Here is a 21,038-nt window from a genome sequence, read left to right as displayed (position 1 = left end):
GTGCAAAGTGAGAGGGTTAGGGAAAATGATTTGGTAAACAGAGAAGAGGTGTTAAAAGCTTTACGGATGATGAAAGCCGGGAAGGCAGCAGATTTGGATGGTATTGCAGTGGAATTTTTTAAAAAAGGGGGTGACTGTATTGTTAAGGTTATTTAATGTATGTATGATTCATGGTGAGGTGCCTGAGGATTGGCAGAATGCTTGCATAGTGCTATTGTACAAAGGCAAAGGGGATAAGAGTGAGTGCTCAAATTACAGAGGTATAAGTTTGTTGAGTATTGCTGGGAAATTATATGGGAGGGTATTGATTGAGAGGGTGAAGGCATGTACAGAGCATCAGATTGGGGAAGAGCAGTGTGGTTTCAGAAGTGGTAGAGGATGTGTGGATCAGGTGTTTGCTTTGAAGAATGTATGTGAGAAACACTTAGAAAAGCAAATGGATTTGTATGTAGCATTTATGAATCTGGAGAAGGCATATGATAAGAGTTGATAGAGATGCTCTGTGGAAGGTATTAAGAATATATGGTGTGGGGGGGCAAGTTGTTAGAAGCAGTGAAAAGTTTTTATCGAGGATGTAAGGCATGTGTATGTGTAGGAAGAAAGGAAAGTGATTGGTTCTCAGTGAATGTAGGTTTGCGGCAGGGGTGTGTGATGTCTCCATTTGTTTATGGATGGGGTTGTTAGGGAGGTGAATGCAAGAGTTTTGGAAAGAGGGGCAAGTATGCAGTCTGTTGTGGATGAGAGAGCCTGGGAAGTGAGTCAGTTGTTGTTCGCTGATGATACAGCGCTGGTGGCAGATTCATGTGTGAAACTGCAGAAGCTGGTGACTGAGTTTGGTAAAGTGTGCGAAAGAAGAAAGTTAAGAGTAAATGTGAATAAGAGCAAGGTTATTAGGTACAGTAGGGTTGAGGGCCAAGCCAATTGGGAGGTAAGTTTGAATGGAGAAAAACTGGAGGAAGTGAAGTGTTTTAGATATCTGGGAGTGGATCTGGCAGCGGATGGAACCACGGAAGCGGAAGTGAATCATAGGGTGGGGGAGGGGGTGAAAATTCTGGGAGCCTTGAAGAATGTTTGGAAGTCGAGAACATTATCTCTGAAAGTAAAAATGGGTATGTTTGAAGGAATAGTGGTTCCAACAATGTTGTATGGTTGCGAGGTGTGGGCTATGGATAGAGTTGTGTGCAGGAGGGTGGATGTGCTGGAAGTGAGATGTTTGAGGACAATATGTTGTGTGAGGTGGTTTGATCGAGTAAGTAATGTAAGGGTAAGAGAGATGTGTGGAAATAAAAAGAATAAAAAGAGTGTGGTTGAGAGAGCAGAAGAGGATGTTTTGAAATGGTTTGGTCACATGGAGAGAATGAGTGAGGAAAGATTGACCAAGAGGATATATGAGTCAGAGGTGGAGGGAACACGGAGAAGTGGGAGACCAAATTGGAGGTGGAAAGATTGAGTGAAAAAGATTTTGAGTGATCGGGGCCTGAACATGCAGGAGGGTGAAAGGCGTGCAAGGAATAGAGTGAACTGGAACGATGTGGTATACCGGGGTGGACGTGCTGTCAATGGATTGAACCATGGCATGTGAAGCGTTTGGGGTAAACCATGGAAAGTTCTGTGGGGCCTGGATGTGGAAAGGGAGCTGTGGTTTTGGTGCATTATTACATAACAGCTAGAGACTGAGTGTGAACGAATGGGGCCTTTGGTGTCTTTTCCTAGCGCTACCTTGTACACATGAGGGGGGAGGGGGTTGTTATTCCATGTGTGGCGAGGTGGCGATGGGAATAAATAAAGGTAGACAGTATGAATTATGTACATGTGTATATATGTATATGTCTGTGTGTGTATATATATGTGTACATTGAGATGTATAGGTATGTATATTTGCGTGTGTGGACATGTATGTATATACATGTGTATGTGGGTTGGTTGGGCCATTCTTTCGTATGTTTCCTTGCGCTACCTCGCTAACGCGGGAGACAGTGACAAAGGAAAATAAAAAAAAAGTAAATATCAGTAAAGGGCAATTGATGAGAACATTATCTCTTTTTAAGTATTTTCAAGATGCTGGTTTTTCTTAAACTAATTAATCAGTCTAGTAGAGAGTCTCATAGATATATGGTAATTGAATTAAGCACAAAATAGGAAAAATATAGAATGGTTCAAATTTGTCCACTTAGAATATTAGGATCTTCCTCAGGTCATGCCCCAATATAAATTTATGTAAGTAGGATCAAAATAGATATTTTTTTAATGGGTAAAATGCTAGTTTTTGGAATTTTGAACAGTGTGTTTTAGGAAAAATTACGTTAATAGGAACTAGTAAAACCAAAGCGATGACTCCCCTGCTTTGTCAGGCTTAGATCATAAAATGGCTTAGGCAAATAGGAAATGTTATTCAGGGTGAATGTGGGCTGGTGTGGATATTGGATATGCTGGAATAAAATTTTCTGGATCGCCTAGAAGATAGGGGTGTGATAGGGTAATTATTACTAAAAGTGTTAATAAAACAACCAATCCAACTAAGTCTTTGAAAGAAAAATAAGGATGAAATGGAGCTTTTTCTTGTTGACTTGAGATGCCTAGCAGGTTTCCTGATCGTCTTTGATGTAAGAAAACAATGTGAATACCAGATAGAGCTATAAGTTTGAATGGTAATACGAAATGAAGGGTAAAAAATCGTGTTATAGTGGCATTTTTTACAGAGAATCCTCCTCAAATCCATTGCCATAAATAAATCATTGCCAATGTTGGGAATTGCAGAAAATACATTTGTAATTATGGTAGCTCCTCAAAAAGTCATTTGACCTCAAGGAAGGACATATCCTAAGAAAGCTGTTGCTATTGTTGCAAATAGAATAAACACTCCGATTATTCATACTTCGATGAACAAGAAAGATCCATAATAAATACCTCATCCAGTATGTATATAATGACAAATTTAGAGAAAAAGGATGCTCTGTTAGCGTGTATTGTATGATGTAGTCATCCATAGTTTATGTCATAACAAATGTGAGCTACATTAGAAAAAGCTAAGTTGATATCTGCTGTGTCGTGTATAGCTAAAAGGATTCCTGTAAGAATTTGAACAGATAGACATAATCCTTAAAGAGAAGAGAAGTTTCAAAATGTTGAAAGTTTCTTGGAGTAGGTATATCTACTATGGCTCCGTTTATAATTTTTAACAAAGGATGCATTTTTCGGTTCAATGTTGTCATTTATTTTGGTAGACGTAAGGCTCCTAGGATTACTGATGTAACTTCAACTACTACAGTAAGTGTAAAAAGTGAATATAGAATTAGGCAATAGTTATGGAAAGTTTTGTGGGGCCTGGGGGGCTGTGGATTTGGTGCATTACACATGACAGTTAGAGACTGAGTGAGAACAAATGTGGCTTTTGTTGTCTTTTCCTAGCACTACCTCACGCACATGTAGGGGGAGGGGGTTATTATTTCATGTGTGGCACGGGTGGCAACAGGAATGAACAAAGGCAGCAAGTATGAATTATGTACATGTGTATATATGTGTGGCTCCCCATTAGCCCCCTTCACTGAAGTTCCCATTTGCTCCCTTGTCTTACGCACTTTATTTACCTCCTTCCAGAGCATCTTTTTATTCTCCCTATAATTTAATGATACTCTCTCACCCCAACTCTCATTTGCCCTCTTTTTCACCTCTTACACCTTTCTCTTGACATCCTGTCTCTTTCTTTTATACATCTCCCACTCAATTGCATTTTTTCCCTACAAAAATCGTCCAAATGCCTCTCTCTTCCCTTTCACTAATAATCTTACTTCTTCATCCCACCACTCACTACCCTTTCTAATCAACCCACCTCCCACTCTTCTCATGCCACAAGCATGTGTGTATATATATATATATTTTTTTTTTATTATACTTTGTCGCTGTCTCCCTGCGTTTGCGAGGTAGTGCAAGGAAACAGACGAAAGAAATGGCCCCCCCCCATACACATGTATATACATACGTCCACACACACAAATATACATACCTACACAGCTTTCTATGGTTTACCCCAGACGCTTCACATGCCTTGATTCAATCCACTGACAGCACGTCAACCCCGGTATACCACATCGCTCAGTTCACTCTATTCCTTGCCCTCCTTTCACCCTCCTGCATGTTCAGGCCCCGATCACACAAAATCTTTTTCACTCCATCTTTCCACCTCCAATTTGGTCTCCCTCTTCTCCTCGTTCCCTCCACCTCCGACACATATATCCTCTTCGTCAATCTTTCCTCACTCATTCTCTCCATGTGCCCAAACCACTTCAAAACACCCTCTTCTGCTCTCTCAACCACACTCTTTTTATTTCCACACATCTCTCTTACCCTTACGTTACTCACTCGATCAAACCACCTCACACCACACATTGTCCTCAAACATCTCATTTCCAGTACATCCATCCTCCTGCGCACAACTCTATCCATAGCCCACGCCTCGCAACCATACAACATTGTTGGAACCACTATTCCTTCAAACATACCCATTTTTGCTTTCCGAGATAATGTTCTCGACTTCCACACATTCTTCAAGGCCCCCAGAATTTTCGTCCCCTCCCCCACCCTATGATCCACTTCCGCTTCCATGGTTCCATCTGCTGCCAGATCCACTCCCAGATATCTAAAACACTTCACTTCCTCCAGTTTTTCTCCATTCAAACTCACCTCCCAATTGACTTGACCCTCAACCCTACTGTACCTAATAACCTTGCTCTTATTCACATTTACTCTTAACTTTCTTCTTCCACACACTTTACCAAACTCAGTCACCAGCTTCTGCAGTTTCTCACATGAATCAGCCACCAGCGCTGTATCATCAGTGAACAACAACTGACTCACTTATATGCATATATATATATATATATATATATATATATATATATATATATATATATATATATATATATATATATATATATATATATATATTTTGTGCAATCCATCACTGATTCCCTAAATACATCCCATTCCTCCCCCACTCCCCTTACTTCCATTGTTCTCACCTTTTTCCATTCTGTACTCAGTCTCTCCTGGTACTTCCTCACACAAGTCTCCTTCCCAAGCTCACTTACTCTCACCACCCTCTTCACCCCAACATTCACTCTTCTTTTCTGAAAACCCATACAAATCTTCACCTTAGCCTCCACAAGATAATGATCAGACATCCCTCCAGTTGCACCTCTCAGCACATTAACATCCAAAAGTCTCTCTTTCGCGCGCCTGTCAATTAACACGTAATCCAATAATGCTCTCTGGCCATCTCTCCTACTTACATAAGTATACTTATGTGGGAGATGGGTTGATTAGAAAGGGTAGTGAGTGGTGGGATGAAGAAGTAAGAGTATTAGTGAAAGAGAAGAGAGAGGCATTTGGACGATTTTTGCAGGGAAAAAATGCAATTGAGTGGGAGATGTATAAAAGAAAGAGACAGGAGGTCAAGAGAAAGGTGCAAGAGGTGAAAAAAAGGGCAAATGAGAGTTGGGGTGAGAGAGTATCATTAAATTTTAGGGAGAATAAAAAGATGTTCTGGAAGGAGGTAAATAAAGTGCGTAAGACAAGGGAGCAAATGGGAACTTCAGTGAAGGGCACAAATGGGGAGGTGATAACAAGTAGTGGTGATGTGAGAAGGAGATGGAGTGAGTATTTTGAAGGTTTGTTGAATGTGTTTGATGATAGAGTGGCAGATATAGGGTGTTTTGGTCGAGGTGGTGTGCAAAGTGAGAGGGTTAGGGAAAATGATTTGGTAAACAGAGAAGAGGTAGTAAAAGCTTTGCGGAAGATGAAAGCCGGCAAGGCAGCAGGTTTGGATGGTATTGCAGTGGAATTTATTAAAAAAGGGGGTGACTGTATTGTTGACTGGTTGGTAAGGTTATTTAATGTATGTATGACTCATGGTGAGGTGCCTGAGGATTGGCGGAATGCGTGCATAGTGCCATTGTACAAAGGCAAAGGGGATAAGAGTGAGTGCTCAAACTACAGAGGTATAAGTTTGTTGAGTATTCCTGGTAAATTATATGGGAGGGTATTGATTGAGAGGGTGAAGGCATGTACAGAGCATCAGATTGGGGAAGAGCAGTGTGGTTTCAGAAGTGGTAGAGGATGTGTGGATCAGGTGTTTGCTTTGAAGAATGTATGTGAGAAATACTTAGAAAAGCAAATGGACTTGTATGTAGCATTTATGGATCTGGAGAAGGCATATGATAGAGTTGATAGAGATGCTCTGTGGAAGGTATTAAGAATATATGGTGTGGGAGGCAAGTTGTTAGAAGCAGTGAAAAGTTTTTATCGAGGATGTAAGGCATGTGTATGTGTAGGAAGGGAGGAAAGTGATTGGTTCTCAGTGAATGTAGGTTTGCGGCAGGGGTGTGTGATGTCTCCATGGTTGTTTAATTTGTTTATGGATGGGGTTGTTAGGGAGGTGAATGCAAGAGTTTTGGAAAGAGGGGCAAGTATGAAGTCTGTTGGGGATGAGAGAGCTTGGGAAGTGAGTCAGTTGTTGTTCGCTGATGATACAGCGCTGGTGGCTGATTCATGTGAGAAACTGCAGAAGCTGGTGACTGAGTTTGGTAAAGTGTGTGAAAGAAGAAAGTTAAGAGTAAATGTGAATAAGAGCAAGGTTATTAGGTATAGTAGGGTTGAGGGTCAAGTCAATTGGGAGGTGAGTTTGAATGGAGAAAAACTGGAGGAAGTAAAGTGTTTTAGATATCTGGGAGTGGATCTGGCAGCGGATGGAACCATGGAAGCGGAAGTGGATCATAGGATGGGGGAGGGGGCGAAAATTCTGGGAGCCTTGAAGAATGTGTGGAAGTCGAGAACATTATCTCGGAAAGCAAAAATGGGTATGTTTGAAGGAATAGTGGTTCCAACAATGTTGTATGGTTGCGAAGCGTGGGCTATGGATAGAGTGGTGCACAGGAGGATGGATGTGCTGGAAATGAGATGTTTGAGGACAATGTGTGGTGTGAGGTGGTTTGATCGAGTAAGTAACGTAAGGGTAAGAGAGATGTGTGGAAATAAAAAGAGCGTGGTTGAGAGAGCAGAAGAGGGTGTTTTGAAATGGTTTGGGCACATGGAGAGAATGAGTGAGGAAAGATTGACCAAGAGGATATATGTGTCGGAGGTGGAGGGAACGAGGAGAAGAGGGAGACCAAATTGGAGGTGGAAAGATGGAGTGAAAAAGATTTTGTATGATCGGGGCCTGAACATGCAGGAGGGTGAAAGGAGGGCAAGGAATAGAGTGAATTGGAGCGATGTGGTATACCGGGGTTGACGTGCTGTCAGTGGATTGAATCAGGGCATGTGAAGCGTCTGGGGTAAACCATGGAAAGCTGTGTAGGTATGTATATTTGCGTGTGTGGACGTATGTATATACATGTGTATGGGGTGGGTTGGGCCATTTCTTTCGTCTGTTTCCTTGCGCTACCTCGCAAACGCGGGAGACAGCGACAAAGCAAAAAAAAAAAAAAAAAATATATATTATCCCTGGGGATAGGGGTAAAAGAATACTTCCCACGTATTCCCTGCGTGTCGTAGAAGGTGACTAAAAGGGAAGGGAGCGGGGGGGCTGGAAATCCTCCCCTCTCATTTTTTTTTTTTAAATTTTCCAAAAGAAGGAACAGAGAAGGGGGCCATGTGAGGATATTCCCTCAAAGGCCCAGTCTTCTGTTCTTAACGCTACCTCGCTAATGCAGGAAATGGCGAATAGTATGAAAAAATATATATATATATATATATATATATATATATATATATATATATATATATATATGAGTATTTTGAAGGTTTGTTGAATGTGTCTGATGACAGAGTGGCAGATATAGGGTGTTTTGGTCGAGGTGGTGTGCAAAGTGAGAGGGTTAGGGAAAATGAGTTGGTAAACAGAGAAGAGGTAGTAAAAGCTTTGCGGAAGATGAAAGCCGGCAAGGCAGCAGGTTTGGATGGTATTGCAGTGGAATTTATTAAGAAAGGGGGTGACTGTATTGTTGACTGGTTGGTAAGGTTATTTAATGTATGTATGACTCATGGTGAGGTGCCTGAGGATTGGCGGAATGCGTGCATAGTGCCATTGTACAAAGGCAAAGGGGATAAGAGTGAGTGCTCAAATTACAGAGGTATAAGTTTGTTGAGTATTCCTGGTAAATTATATGGGAGGGTATTGATTGAGAGGGTGAAGGCATGTACAGAGCATCAGATTGGGGAAGAGCAGTGCGGTTTCAGAAGTGGTAGAGGATGTGTGGATCAGGTGTTTGCTTTGAAGAATGTATGTGAGAAATACTTAGAAAAGCAAATGGATTTGTATATAGCATTTATGGATCTGGAGAAGGCATATGATAGAGTTGATAGAGATGCTCTGTGGAAGGTATTAAGAATATATGGTGTGGGAGGCAAGTTGTTAGAAGCAGTGAAAAGTTTTTATCGAGGATGTAAGGCATGTGTACGTGTAGGAAGAGAGGAAAGTGATTGGTTCTCAGTGAATGTAGGTTTGCGGCAGGGGTGTGTGATGTCTCCATGGTTGTTTAATTTGTTTATGGATGGGGTTGTAAGGGAGGTAAATGCAAGAGTCCTGGAAAGAGGGGCAAGTATGAAGTCTGTTGGGGATGAGAGAGCTTGGGAAGTGAGTCAGTTGTTGTTCGCTGATGATACAGCGCTGGTGGCTGATTCATGTGAGAAACTGCAGAAGCTGGTGACTGAGTTTGGTAAAGTGTGTGGAAGAAGAAAGTTGAGAGTAAATGTGAATAAGAGCAAGGTTATTAGGTACAGTAGGGGTGAGGGTCAAGTCAATTGGGAGGTGAGTTTGAATGGAGAAAAACTGGAGGAAGTGAAGTGTTTTAGATATCTGGGAGTGGATCTGTCAGCGGATGGAACCATGGAAGCGGAAGTGGATCATAGGGTGGGGGAGGGGGCGAAAATTTTGGGAGCCTTGAAAATGTGTGGAAGTCGAGAACATTATCTCGGAAAGCAAAAATGGGTATGTTTGAGGGAATAGTGGTTCCAACAATGTTGTATGGTTGCGAGGCGTGGGCTATGGATAGAGATGTGCGCAGGAGGATGGATGTGCTGGAAATATGATGTTTGAGGACAATGTGTGGTGTGAGGTGGTTTGATCGAGTAAGTAACGTAAGGGTAAGAGAGATGTGTGGAAATAAAATGAGCGTGGTTGAGAGAGCAGAAGAGGGTGTTTTGAAATGGTTTGGGCACATGGAGAGAATGAGTGAGGAGAGATTGACCAAGAGGATATATGTGTCGGAGGTGGAGGGAACGAGGAGAAGAGGGAGACCAAATTGGAGGTGGAAAGATGGAGTGAAAAAGATTTTGTGTGATCGGGGCCTGAACATGCAGGAGGGTGAAAGGAGGGCAAGAAATAGAGTGAATTGGAGTCATGTGGTATACAGGGGTTGACGTGCTGTCAGTGGATTGAAGCAAGGCATGTGAAGCGTCTGGGGTAAACCATGGAAAGCTGTGTAGGTATGTATATTTGCGTGTGTGGACGTGTGTATGTACATGTGTATGGGGGGGGGGGTTGGGCCATTTCTTTCGTCTGTTTCCTTGCGCTACCTCGCAAACGCGGGAGACAGCGACAAAGTATAAAAAAAAAAAAAAAAAAAAAAATATATATATATTTTTTTTTCATACTATTCGCCATTTCCCGCATTAGCGAGGTAGCGTTAAGAACAGAGGACTGGGCCTTAGAGGGAAAATCCTCACCTGGCCCCCTTCTCTGTTCCTTCTTTTGGAAAGTTAAAAAAAAAAGAGAGGGGAGGATTTCCAGCCACCCACTCCCTCCCCTTTTAGTCGCCTTCTACGACACGCAGGGAATACGTGGGAAGTATTCTTTCTCCCCTATCCCCAGGGATAATATATATATATATATATATATATATATATATATATATATATATATATATATATATATATATATATTTTTTTTTTACTTGTGTATATATATGTATATGTCTGTGTATGTATATGTATGTATATGTTGAAATGAATAGGTGTATATACAGACATGTGTGGGCATTTAGGTATATACGTGTGTATATGGTTGGGTTGAGCTATTCATTCATCTGTTTCCTTGCACTATCTCGCTAACACGGGAGACAGTGACAAATTATAATAGGAAAGTAAGAAACATACTACTTCTGTTTATCTATGTAGCTTCAGTAGCTTCAAACATATCTTTTAAAACATCCTTCTATTATGTTCGACTTATTACTTTCCTTTCATTAATCCTATCAGGGACTTTTGTCTTAACAGATACTCTATTTTCATCCCAGCCAATCTCCATACAACACTTTTCGATTACTGAAAAATGCTTCAGATTATTTATCTGAATTAACACTTCTCATTTACAATTTTCCAGTTATGAAAATAACTATTTATTTATTTATTTATTTATTATACTTTGTTGCTGTCTCCTGTGTTTGCGAGGTAGTGCAAGGAAACAGATGAAAGAATGACCCACTCCACCCACATACACATGTATATACATATACGTCCACACACGCACCTATTCATCTCAACCTATACATATATATACACACACAGACATATACATATATACACATATACATAATTCATACTGTCTGCCCATATTCATTCCTGTTGCCACCCCGCCACAAATGAAATAACAACCCCCTCCCCCCGCATGTGCACGAGGTAGCGCTAGGAAAAGACAACAAAGGCCACATTCGTTCACATTCAGTCTCTAGCTTTCAGTTATAATAAACCAAAACCGCAGCTCCTTTTCCACATCCAGGCCCCACAAGACTTTCCATGGTTTACCCCAGACACTTCACATGCCCTGGTTCAATCCATTGACAGCATGTCGACCCCAGTATACCACATCGTTCCAATTCAGTCTATTCCTTGCACGCTTTTCACCCTCCTGCATCTTCAGGCCCTGATCACTCAAAATCTTCTTCACTCCATCTTTTCACCTCCAATTTGGTCTCCCACTTCTCCTCGTTCCCTCCACCTCTGACACGTATATCCTCTTTGTCAATCTTTCCTTACTCATTCATTCCATGTGACCAAACCATTTCAAAACACCCTCTATTGCTCTCTCAACCACTCTTTTTATTAACACACATCTCTCTTACCCTTTCATTACTTACTCGATCAAACCACCTCACACCACATTTTGTCCTCAAACATCTCATTTCCAGCACATTCACCCTCCTCCGCAAAACTCTATTTATAGCCCACGCCTCGCAACCATATAACATTGTTGGAACCACTATTCCTTCAGACATACCCATTTTTGCTTTCCAAGATAATGTTCTCGACTTCCACACATTTTTCAGTGCTCCCAGAACTTTTGCCCCCTACCCCACCCTATGATTCATTTCCAATTCCATAGATCCATCCGCTGCCAAATCCACCCCCAGATATCTAAAACACTTCACTTCCTCCCAGTTTTTCTCTGTTCAAACTTACCTCCCAATTGACTTGTCCCTCAACCCTACTGTACCTAATAACCTTGGTCTTATTCACATTTACTCTCAGCTTTCTTCTTTCACACACTTTACCAAACTCAGTTAGTAGCTTCTGCAGTTTCTCACCCGAATCAGCCACCAGCGCTGTATCATCAGCGAACAACAACTGACTCACTTCCCAAGCTCTCTCATGCACAACAGACTGCGTACTTGCCCCTCTTTCCAAAACTCTTGCATTCACCTCCCTAACAACTCCATCATCCATAAACATATTAAACAACCACGGAGACATCACGCACCCTTTTCGCAAACCAACATTCACTGAGAACCAATCACTTTCCTCTCTTCCTACACGTACACCTGCCTTACATCTTCAATAAAAACTTTTCACTGCTTACAGCAACATGCCTCCCACACCAGATGCTCTTAATATCTTCCACAGAGCATCTCTATCAACTCTATCATATGCCTTCTCCAGATCCATAAATGCTATATACAAATCCATTTGTTTTTCTAAGTATTTCTCTCATACATTCTTCAAAGCAAACACCTGATCCACACATCTTCTACCACTTCTGAAAGCACACTGCTTTTCCCTAATCTGATGCTATGTACATGCCTTCACCCTCTCAGTCAATATCCTCCCATATATTTTCCCAGGAATTCTCAACAAACTTATACCTCTGTAATTTGAACACACCTTTATCCCCTTTGCCTTTGTACAATGGCACTATGCATGCATTCCGCCAATCCTCAGCCACTTTACTATGAACCATACATGCATTGAATATCCTCACCAGCCAGTCAGCAGCAACACCTTCCAAACCCGTTGCCTTACCGGGTTTGATCTTCCACAAAGCTTTTACTACCTTTTCTCTGTTTACCAAGTCATTCTCCCCGAGCCTCTCACTTCGCACACCACCTTGACCATAACACCCTATATCTGCCACTCTGTCATCAAACACATTCAGCAAACCTTCAAAGTACTCACTCAATCTCCCTCTCACTTCACCAGTGGTTGTTATTACCTCCCCATTTGCCCACTTCACTGATGTTCCCATTTGTTCTCTTGTCTTATGCACTTTATTTACCTCCTTCCAAAACATCTTTTTATTTATATTTATTTATTATACTTTGTTGCTGTCTCCCGCGTTAGCGAGGTAGCGCAAGGAAACAGATGAAAGAATGGCCCAACCCACCCACACACACATGTATATACATACACGTCCACACATGCACATATACATACCTATACATCTCACCCTATACATATATATACACACACAGACGTGTACATATATACACATGTACATAATTCATACTGTCTGCCCTTATTCAATCTCGTCGCCACCCCACCACGCATGAAATGACAACCCCCTCCCCTGCAAGTGCACGAGGTAGCGCTAGGAAAAGACAACAAAGGCCACATTCGTTCACACTCAGTCTCTAGCTATCATGTATAATGCACCTAAACCACAGCTCCCTTTCCACATCCAGGCCACAAAACTTTCCATGGTTAACCCCAGACACTTCACATGCCCTGGTTCAATCCATTGACAGCACGTTGACCCCGGTATACCACATCGTTCCAATTTCCTCTATTCCTTGCATGCCTTTCACCCTCCTGCATGTTCAGGCCCTGATCACTCAGAATTTTCTTCACTTCATCTTTCCACCTCCAATTTGGTCTCCCACTTCTCCTCGTTCCCTCCACCTCTGACACATATATCCTCTTGATCTATCTTTCCTCACTCATTCTCTCCATGTGACCAAACCATTTCAGAACACCCTCTTCTGCTCCCTCAACCACACACTTTTTATTACCACACATCTCTCTTACCCTTTCATTACTTACTCGATCAAACCACCTCACACCACATATTGTCCTTAAACATCTCATTTCCAGCACATCCACCGTTCTCCACACAACTCTATCTATAGCCCATGCCTTGCAACCATATAACATTGTTGGAACCACTATTCCTTCAAACATAGCCATTTTTTGCTTTCCAAGATAACGTCCTCGACTTCAACACATTTTTCAACGTTCCCAGAACTTTCGCCCATTCCCCACCGTATGATTCACTTCCGCTTCCATGCTTTCATCTGCTGCCAAATCCACGCCAGGATATCTAATACACTCCACTTCCACCAGTTTTTCTCCATTCAAGCTTACCTCCCAATTGACTTACCCCTCAACCCTACTGTACCTAACAATCTTGCTCTTTTTCACATTTACTCTCAGCTTTCTTCTTTCACACACTTTACCAAACTCTATCACCAGGTTCTGCAGTTTCTCACCCGAATCAGCCACCAGCACTGTATCATCAGTGAACAACAACTGACTGACTTCCCAAGATCTCTCGTCGACAACAGACTGCATCCTTGCCCCTCTCTCCAAAACTCTTGCATTCACCTCCATAACAACCCCATCCATAAACAAATTAAACAACCATGGAGACATCACGCACCCCTTCCGCAAACTTACATTCACTGAGAACCAATCACTTTCCTCTCTTCCTACGCGTACACATGCCTTACATCCTAAATAAAAACTTTTCACTGCTTCAAACAACTTGCCTCCCACACCATATATTCTTAATACCTTCCACAAAGCATCTTTATCAACTCTTATCATATGCCTTCTTCAGATCCATAAATGCTACATAGAAATCCATTTGCCTTTCTAAGTATTTCTCACATACATTCTTCAAAGCAAACACCTGATCCACACATTCTCTACCACTTCTGAAACCACACTGCTCTTCCCCTATCTGATGCTCTGTACATGCCTTCACCCTCTCATTCAATACCCTCCCATACTATTTCCCAGGAATACTCAACAAAGTTATACCTCCATAATTCGAGCACTCACTTTTATCCCCTTTGCCTTTTTGCAATGGCACTATGCAAGCATTCCACCAATCCTCAGGCACCTTACCATGAGTCATATATACATTGAATAGCCTTACCAACCAGTCAATAATACAGTCACCCCCTTTTTTAATAGATTCCACTGCAATACCATCCACACCCACTGCCTTGCTGGCTTTCATCTTCCGGAAAGGTTTTACTACCTCTTCTATGTTTACCAAATCATTCTCCCTAAACCTCTCACTTTGCACACCACTTCGACCAAAACACCCTATATCTGCCGCTCTATCACCTAACACATTCAACAAACCTTCAAAATACTCACTCCATCTCCTTCTCACATCTTTTTATTCTACCAAAAATTTAATGACTCTCTCTCACCCCAACTCTCATTTGCCCTCTTTTTCACCTCTTGCACCTTTCTCTTGACCTCTTGCCTCTTTCTTGTATACGTCTCCCAGTAACTTGCACTATTTCCCTGCAAAAATCACCTAAATACCTCTCTCTTCTCTTTCACTAACAGAACTAATATTTATTTATTTATTTATTTATCATGCTTTGTCACTGTCTCCAGCGTTAGCGAGGCAGCGCAAGAAAACAGACGGAAGAATGGCCCAACCCACCCACATACACATGTATATAGATACACGTCCACACATGCACATATACATACCTATACATCTCAACATTACATATATACACACACAGACATATACATATGTACTTATTATTTTATTATATTTTTATTTCACTTTGTCGCTGTCTCCCATGTTAGCGAAGTAGCGCAAGGAAACAGATGAAAGAATGGCCCAACCCATTCACAGACACGTATATACAGGCACATCCACACTCACAAATATACATACCTATATATCTCAACGTATGCATACATATACACACACAGACATAAACATATATATACATGAACATAATTCATACAGTCTGCCTTTATTTATTCCCATTGCCACCCTGCCACACATATAATAACAACCCCCTTTCCCCCGCATATGCGTGAAGTAGTGCTAGGAAAAGATGACAAAGGCCACATTCGTTCACACTCAGTCTCTAGCTGTCATACATGTATAATGCACCGAAACCACAGCTCCCTTTCCACATCCAGGCCCCACAGAACTTTCCAGGTTCACCCAAGATGCTTCACATGCCCTGGTTCAATCCAGTGATAGCACGTCGACCCCGGTATACCACATTGTTCCAATTCACTCTATTCCATGCACGCCTTTCACCCTCCTGCATGTTCAGGCCACAATCACTCAAAATCTCTTTCACGCCATCTTTCCACCTCCAATTTGGTCTCCCACTTCTCCTTGTTCCCTCCACCTCTGACACATATATCCTCTTGGTCAATCTTTCCTCACTCATTCTCTCCATGTGACCAAACCATTTCAAAACACCCTCTTCTTCTCTCTCAACCACACTCTTTATATTACCACATCTCTCTTATCCTATTATTACTTACTAGATCAAACCATCTGACACCACATATCCTCAAACATCTCATTTCCAGCACATCCACCCTCCTCCACACAACTCTATCTATAGCCCATGCCTCGCAACCATATAACATTGTTGGAACCACTATTCCTATAAAGATGCCCATTTTTGCTTTCCGAGATAATGTTCTCGACTTCCACACATCCTTCAACACTCCCAGAACTTTCGCCCCCTCCCCCACCCTATAATTCACTTTCGCTTCCATGGTTCCATCCACTGCCAGATCCACTCCCAGATATCTAAAACACTTCACTTCCTCCAGTTTTTCTCCATTCAAACTTACCTCCCAATTGACTTGTCCCTCAACCCTACTGTACCTAATAACCCTGCTGTTATTCACATTTACTCTCAGCTTTCTTCTTTCACACATTTTATCAAAATCAGTCACCAGCTTCTGCAGTTTCTCACCCAAATCAGCCACCAGTGCTGTATCATCAGCAAACAACAACTGACTCACTTCCCACACCCTCTAATCCACAACAGACTGCATACTTGCTCATTTCCAAAACTTTTGCATTCACCTCTGTAACAACCCCATCCATAAACAAATTGAACAGCCATGGAGACATCACACACCCCTACCACAAACCAACATTCACTGAGAACCAATCACTTTTCTCTCTTCCTACATGTACACATGCTTACATCCTTGATAAAAACTTTTCACTACTTCTAACAACTTGCCTCCCACACCATATATTCTTAATACCTTCCACAGAGTATCTCTATCAACTCTGTCATATGCCTTCTCCAGATCCATAAATGCTACATATGAATCCATTTCTTTTATAAGTATTTCTCTCATACATTCTTCAAAGCAAACACCTGATCTACACATCCTCTACCACTTCTGAATCAACACTGCTCTTCCCCAATCTTATGCTCTGTACATGCCTTCACACTCTCAATCAATGTACATAATTCATACTGTGTGCCCTTATTCATTCCTATTGCCACCCCGACATTCGTCAAATGAAAACCCCCTACCCCCGCATATGTGCGAGGTAGCGCTAGGAAAAGACATCAAAGATCACATTCGTTTACATTGAGTCTCTAGCTTTCATGTATAATGCACCGAAACCATAACTTCCTTTCCACATCCAGACATCACAGAACTGGTTCAATCCGTTGACAGCACGTCGACCCCGGTATACCACATTGTTCTAATTCCCTCTATTTCTTGCACGCCTTTCACCCTCCTGCATGTTCATGCCCCGATCACTAAAAATCTTTTTCAATCCATCTTTCCACCTCCAATTTGGTCTCCCACTTCTCCTCGTTCCCTCCCCCTCTGACACATATATCCTCTTTGTCAATCTTTCCTCACTCATTCTCTCCATGTGAACAAACCATTTCAAAACACCCTTTTCTGCTCTCTCAACCACACTTTTTATTACCACTCATCTCTCTTACCCTTTTATTACTTACTTGATCAAACCATCTCACACCACATATTGTCCTCAAACATCTCATTTCCAGCACATCCACCCTCCTCCGCCCAACTCTATCTATAGCCCACGCCTCGTAACCATACAACATTATTGGAAACACTATTTCTTCAAACATACCCATTTCTGTTTTCCAAGATAACGTTCTCAACTTCCACACATTTTTCAACGCTCCCAGAACTTTCGCTTTCTCCCCCACCCTATGATTCACTTCTGCTTCCATGGTTCCATCCGCTGCCAAATCCACTTCCAGATGTTTAAAACACTTCACCTCCTCCAGTTTTTCTCCATTCAAACTTACCTCCCAGTTGCATTTTCCCTCAACCCTACTGTACGTAATAACCTTGCTTTTATTCACATTTACTCTCAGCTTTCTTCTTTCGCACACTTTACCAAACTCAGTCACCAAAAACCTAATATCCCTTCAAAAAACTAGAAATGAAATATAAGAGAATCAAAAGGATGAGATGAGTCCATCTGACAGAGAAATTAGGAATGTTGGAATGAGAAAAATAATTCCTGCTGATAGTGGATGAAATAGATGAGTGAAAAAGATTCATGAAAAATACATAATAGGTATAAAGAAAGTATCAGGAAATAGTTGAAATATTAATTTTGGGCCTGAACATGCAGGAGGGTGAAAGGCGTGCAAGGAATAGAGTGAATTTGAACCATGTGATATACTGGGGTCGACGTGCTGTCAATGGATTGAACTAGGGCATGTGAAGCATCTGGGGTAAACCATGGAAAGTTTTGTCGAGCCTGGATGTGGAAAAGGAGCGGTGGTTTCGGTGCATTATACATGACAGCTAGAAACTGAGTGTGAACGAATGTGGCCTTTGTTGTCTCTTCCTAGCAGTACCTAGCACACATGCAAGGGGAGGGGGTTGTTATTTCATATGTGGCGGGGTGGCGACAGGAATGACTAAGGGCAGCAAGTATGAATATGTACATTTGTATATTTATATTTATTTGCTTATTTATCATACTTTGTCGCTGTCTCCTGCATTAGCGGGGTAGCGCAAGGAAACAGACGAAAGAATAGCCCAACCCACCCACATACACATGTATATACATACACGTCCACACTCGCAAATATACATACCTATACATGTCAGTGTATACATATATAGATACACACACAGACATATAGATATATACACATGTGCATTATTCATACTGGCTGCCTTTATTCATCCCCATCGCCAACCCGCCACACATGAAATAACAACCCTCTCCCACCACATGTGCACGAGGTAGCGCTAGGAAAAGACAACAAAGGCTACATTCGTTCACACTCAGTCTCTAGGTGTCATGTATAATGCACCGAAACCACAGCTCCCTTTCCGCATCCAGGCCCAACAGAACTTTCCATGATTTACCCCAGATACTTCACATGCCCTGGTTCAATCCATTGACAGCACATCGACCCTGGTATTCCACATCGTTCAAATTCACTTTATTCCATGCACGCCTTTCACCCTCCTGCATGTTCAGGCCACAATCACTCAAAATCTTTTTCACTCCATCTTTCCACCTCCAATTTGGTCTCCCACTTCTCCTCGTTCCCTCCACCTCTGACACATATATCCTCTTTGTCAATCTTTCCTCACTCATTCCCTCCATGTGACCAAACCATTTCAAAACACCCTCTTCTGCTCTCTCAACCACACTCTTTTTATTACCACTCATCTCTCTTACCATTTCATTACTTAATCAAACCACTTCACACCACATATTGTCGTCAAACATCTCATTTCCAGCACATCCACCCTCCTCTGCACAACTCTATCTATAGCCCATGCCTTGCAACCATATAACATTGTTGGAACCACTATTCCTTCAAACATACCCACTTTTGCTTTCCAAGATAACGTACTTGACTTCCACACATTTTTCAACACTCCCAAAACTTAAGCCCCCTCCCCCATCCTATGATTCACTTTCTCTTCCATGGTTCCATCCGCTGTCAAATCCACTCCCAGATATCTAAAACACTTCACTTCCTCCAGTTTTTCTCCCTTCGAACTTACCTCCCAATTGACTTGTCCCTCAACCCTACAGTACCTAATTACCTTATTCACATTTACTCTCAGCTTTCTTCTTTCACACACTTTACCAAACTCAGTCACCAGTTTCTGCTGTTTCTCATCCGAATCAGCCAGCAGCGCTGTATCATCAGCGAACAACAACTGACTTACTTCCCAAGCTTTCTCATGCACAACAGACTGCATACTTGCCCCTCTTTCCAAAACTCTTGCATTTACCTCCCTAACAACCCCACCCATGAAAAATTAAAGAACCATGGAGCCATCAGGCACCCCTGCCACAAACCAGCATGAACTGAGAACCAATCACTTTTCTCTTCCTACACGTACACATGCTTTACATCCTCGATAAAAACTTTTCACTGCATCTAACAACTTTCCTCCCACACCATATATTCTTAATACCTTCCACAGAGCATCTCTTTCAACTCTATCATATGCCTTCTCCAGATCTATAAATGCTACAAAGAAATCCATCTGCTTTTCTAAGTATTTCTCACATACAATCGTCAAAGCAAACACCTGATCCACACATCCTCTACCACTTCTAAAACCACACTGCTCTTCCCCAATCTGATGCTCTGTACATGCCTTCACCCTCTCAATCAATACCCTCCCTTATAATTTCCCAGGAATATTCAACAAACTTATACTTCTGTAACTTGAGCACTCACTCTTATCCCCTTTGCCTTTGTACAATAGCACTATGCAAGCATTCCGCCAGTCCTTAGGCACATCACAATGAGTGATACATACATTGGATAACCTTACCAATCAGTCAACAATACAGTTTCCCCCTTTTTTAATAAATTTCATTGCAATACCATCCAAACCCGCTGCCTTACCGGCTTTCATCTTCCACAAAGCTTTTACTACCTCTTCTCTGTTTATCAAATCATTTTCCCTAACCCTCTCACTTTGCACACCACCTCGACCAAAACACCCTATATCTGCCACTCCATCATCACACACATTCAACAAACCCTCAAAATACTCACTCCATCTCCTTTTCACATCACCATTACTTGTTATCATCTCCCCATTAGCCCCATTCACTGATGTTCCCCTTTGTTTCCTTGTCTTACACACTTTATTTACCTCCTTCCAGAACATCTTTTTATTCTCCCTAAAATTTAATGATACTCTCTCACCCCAACTCTCATTTACCCTCTTTTTCACCTCTTTCAATTTTCTCTTGACCTCCTGCCTCTTTCTTTTATGCATTTCCCAGTCATTTGCATTATTTCCCTGCAAAAATCGTCTGACCGCCTCTCTCTTCTCTTTCATTAATAATCTTACTTCTTCATCCCACCACTCACTACCCTTTCTAATCTGCCCACCTCCCACGTTTCTCATGCCACAAGCACCTTTAGCGCATCGCATTCCTCCCCCACTCCCCTTATGCCCTTTGTTCTCACCTTTTTCCATTCTGTATTCAGTTTCTCCTGGTACTTCCTCACACAAGTCTCCTTCTCAAGCTCACTTACTCTCACCACTCTCTCCACCCTAACATTCTCTCTTCTTTTCTGAAAACCTCTACAAATCTTCACCTTTGCCTCCAGAAGATAATGATTAGACATCCCTCCAGTTGTATATGTCTGTATATATATATGTATACATTGGAAAAAGGTGAGAACAAAGGAGGTAAGGGAAGTGGGGGAGGAACAGAACGTATTTAGGGAAGCAGTGATGGCTTGCGCAAAAGA

General features: G+C 41.8%; 1 pseudogene; it reads right to left on the bottom strand.

The window, feature by feature from the left end:
* Nucleotides 1-1,728: 1,728 nt before the first annotated feature.
* On the bottom strand, nucleotides 1,729-3,212 carry LOC139765311 (cytochrome b-like; annotated as a pseudogene).
* Nucleotides 3,213-21,038: the final 17,826 nt, after the last annotated feature.

Source organism: Panulirus ornatus, chromosome 54 (assembly GCF_036320965.1).
Source record: "Panulirus ornatus isolate Po-2019 chromosome 54, ASM3632096v1, whole genome shotgun sequence".
Classification (NCBI taxonomy): domain Eukaryota; kingdom Metazoa; phylum Arthropoda; class Malacostraca; order Decapoda; family Palinuridae; genus Panulirus; species Panulirus ornatus.
This window is presented reverse-complemented; position numbering and strand designations above follow the sequence as displayed.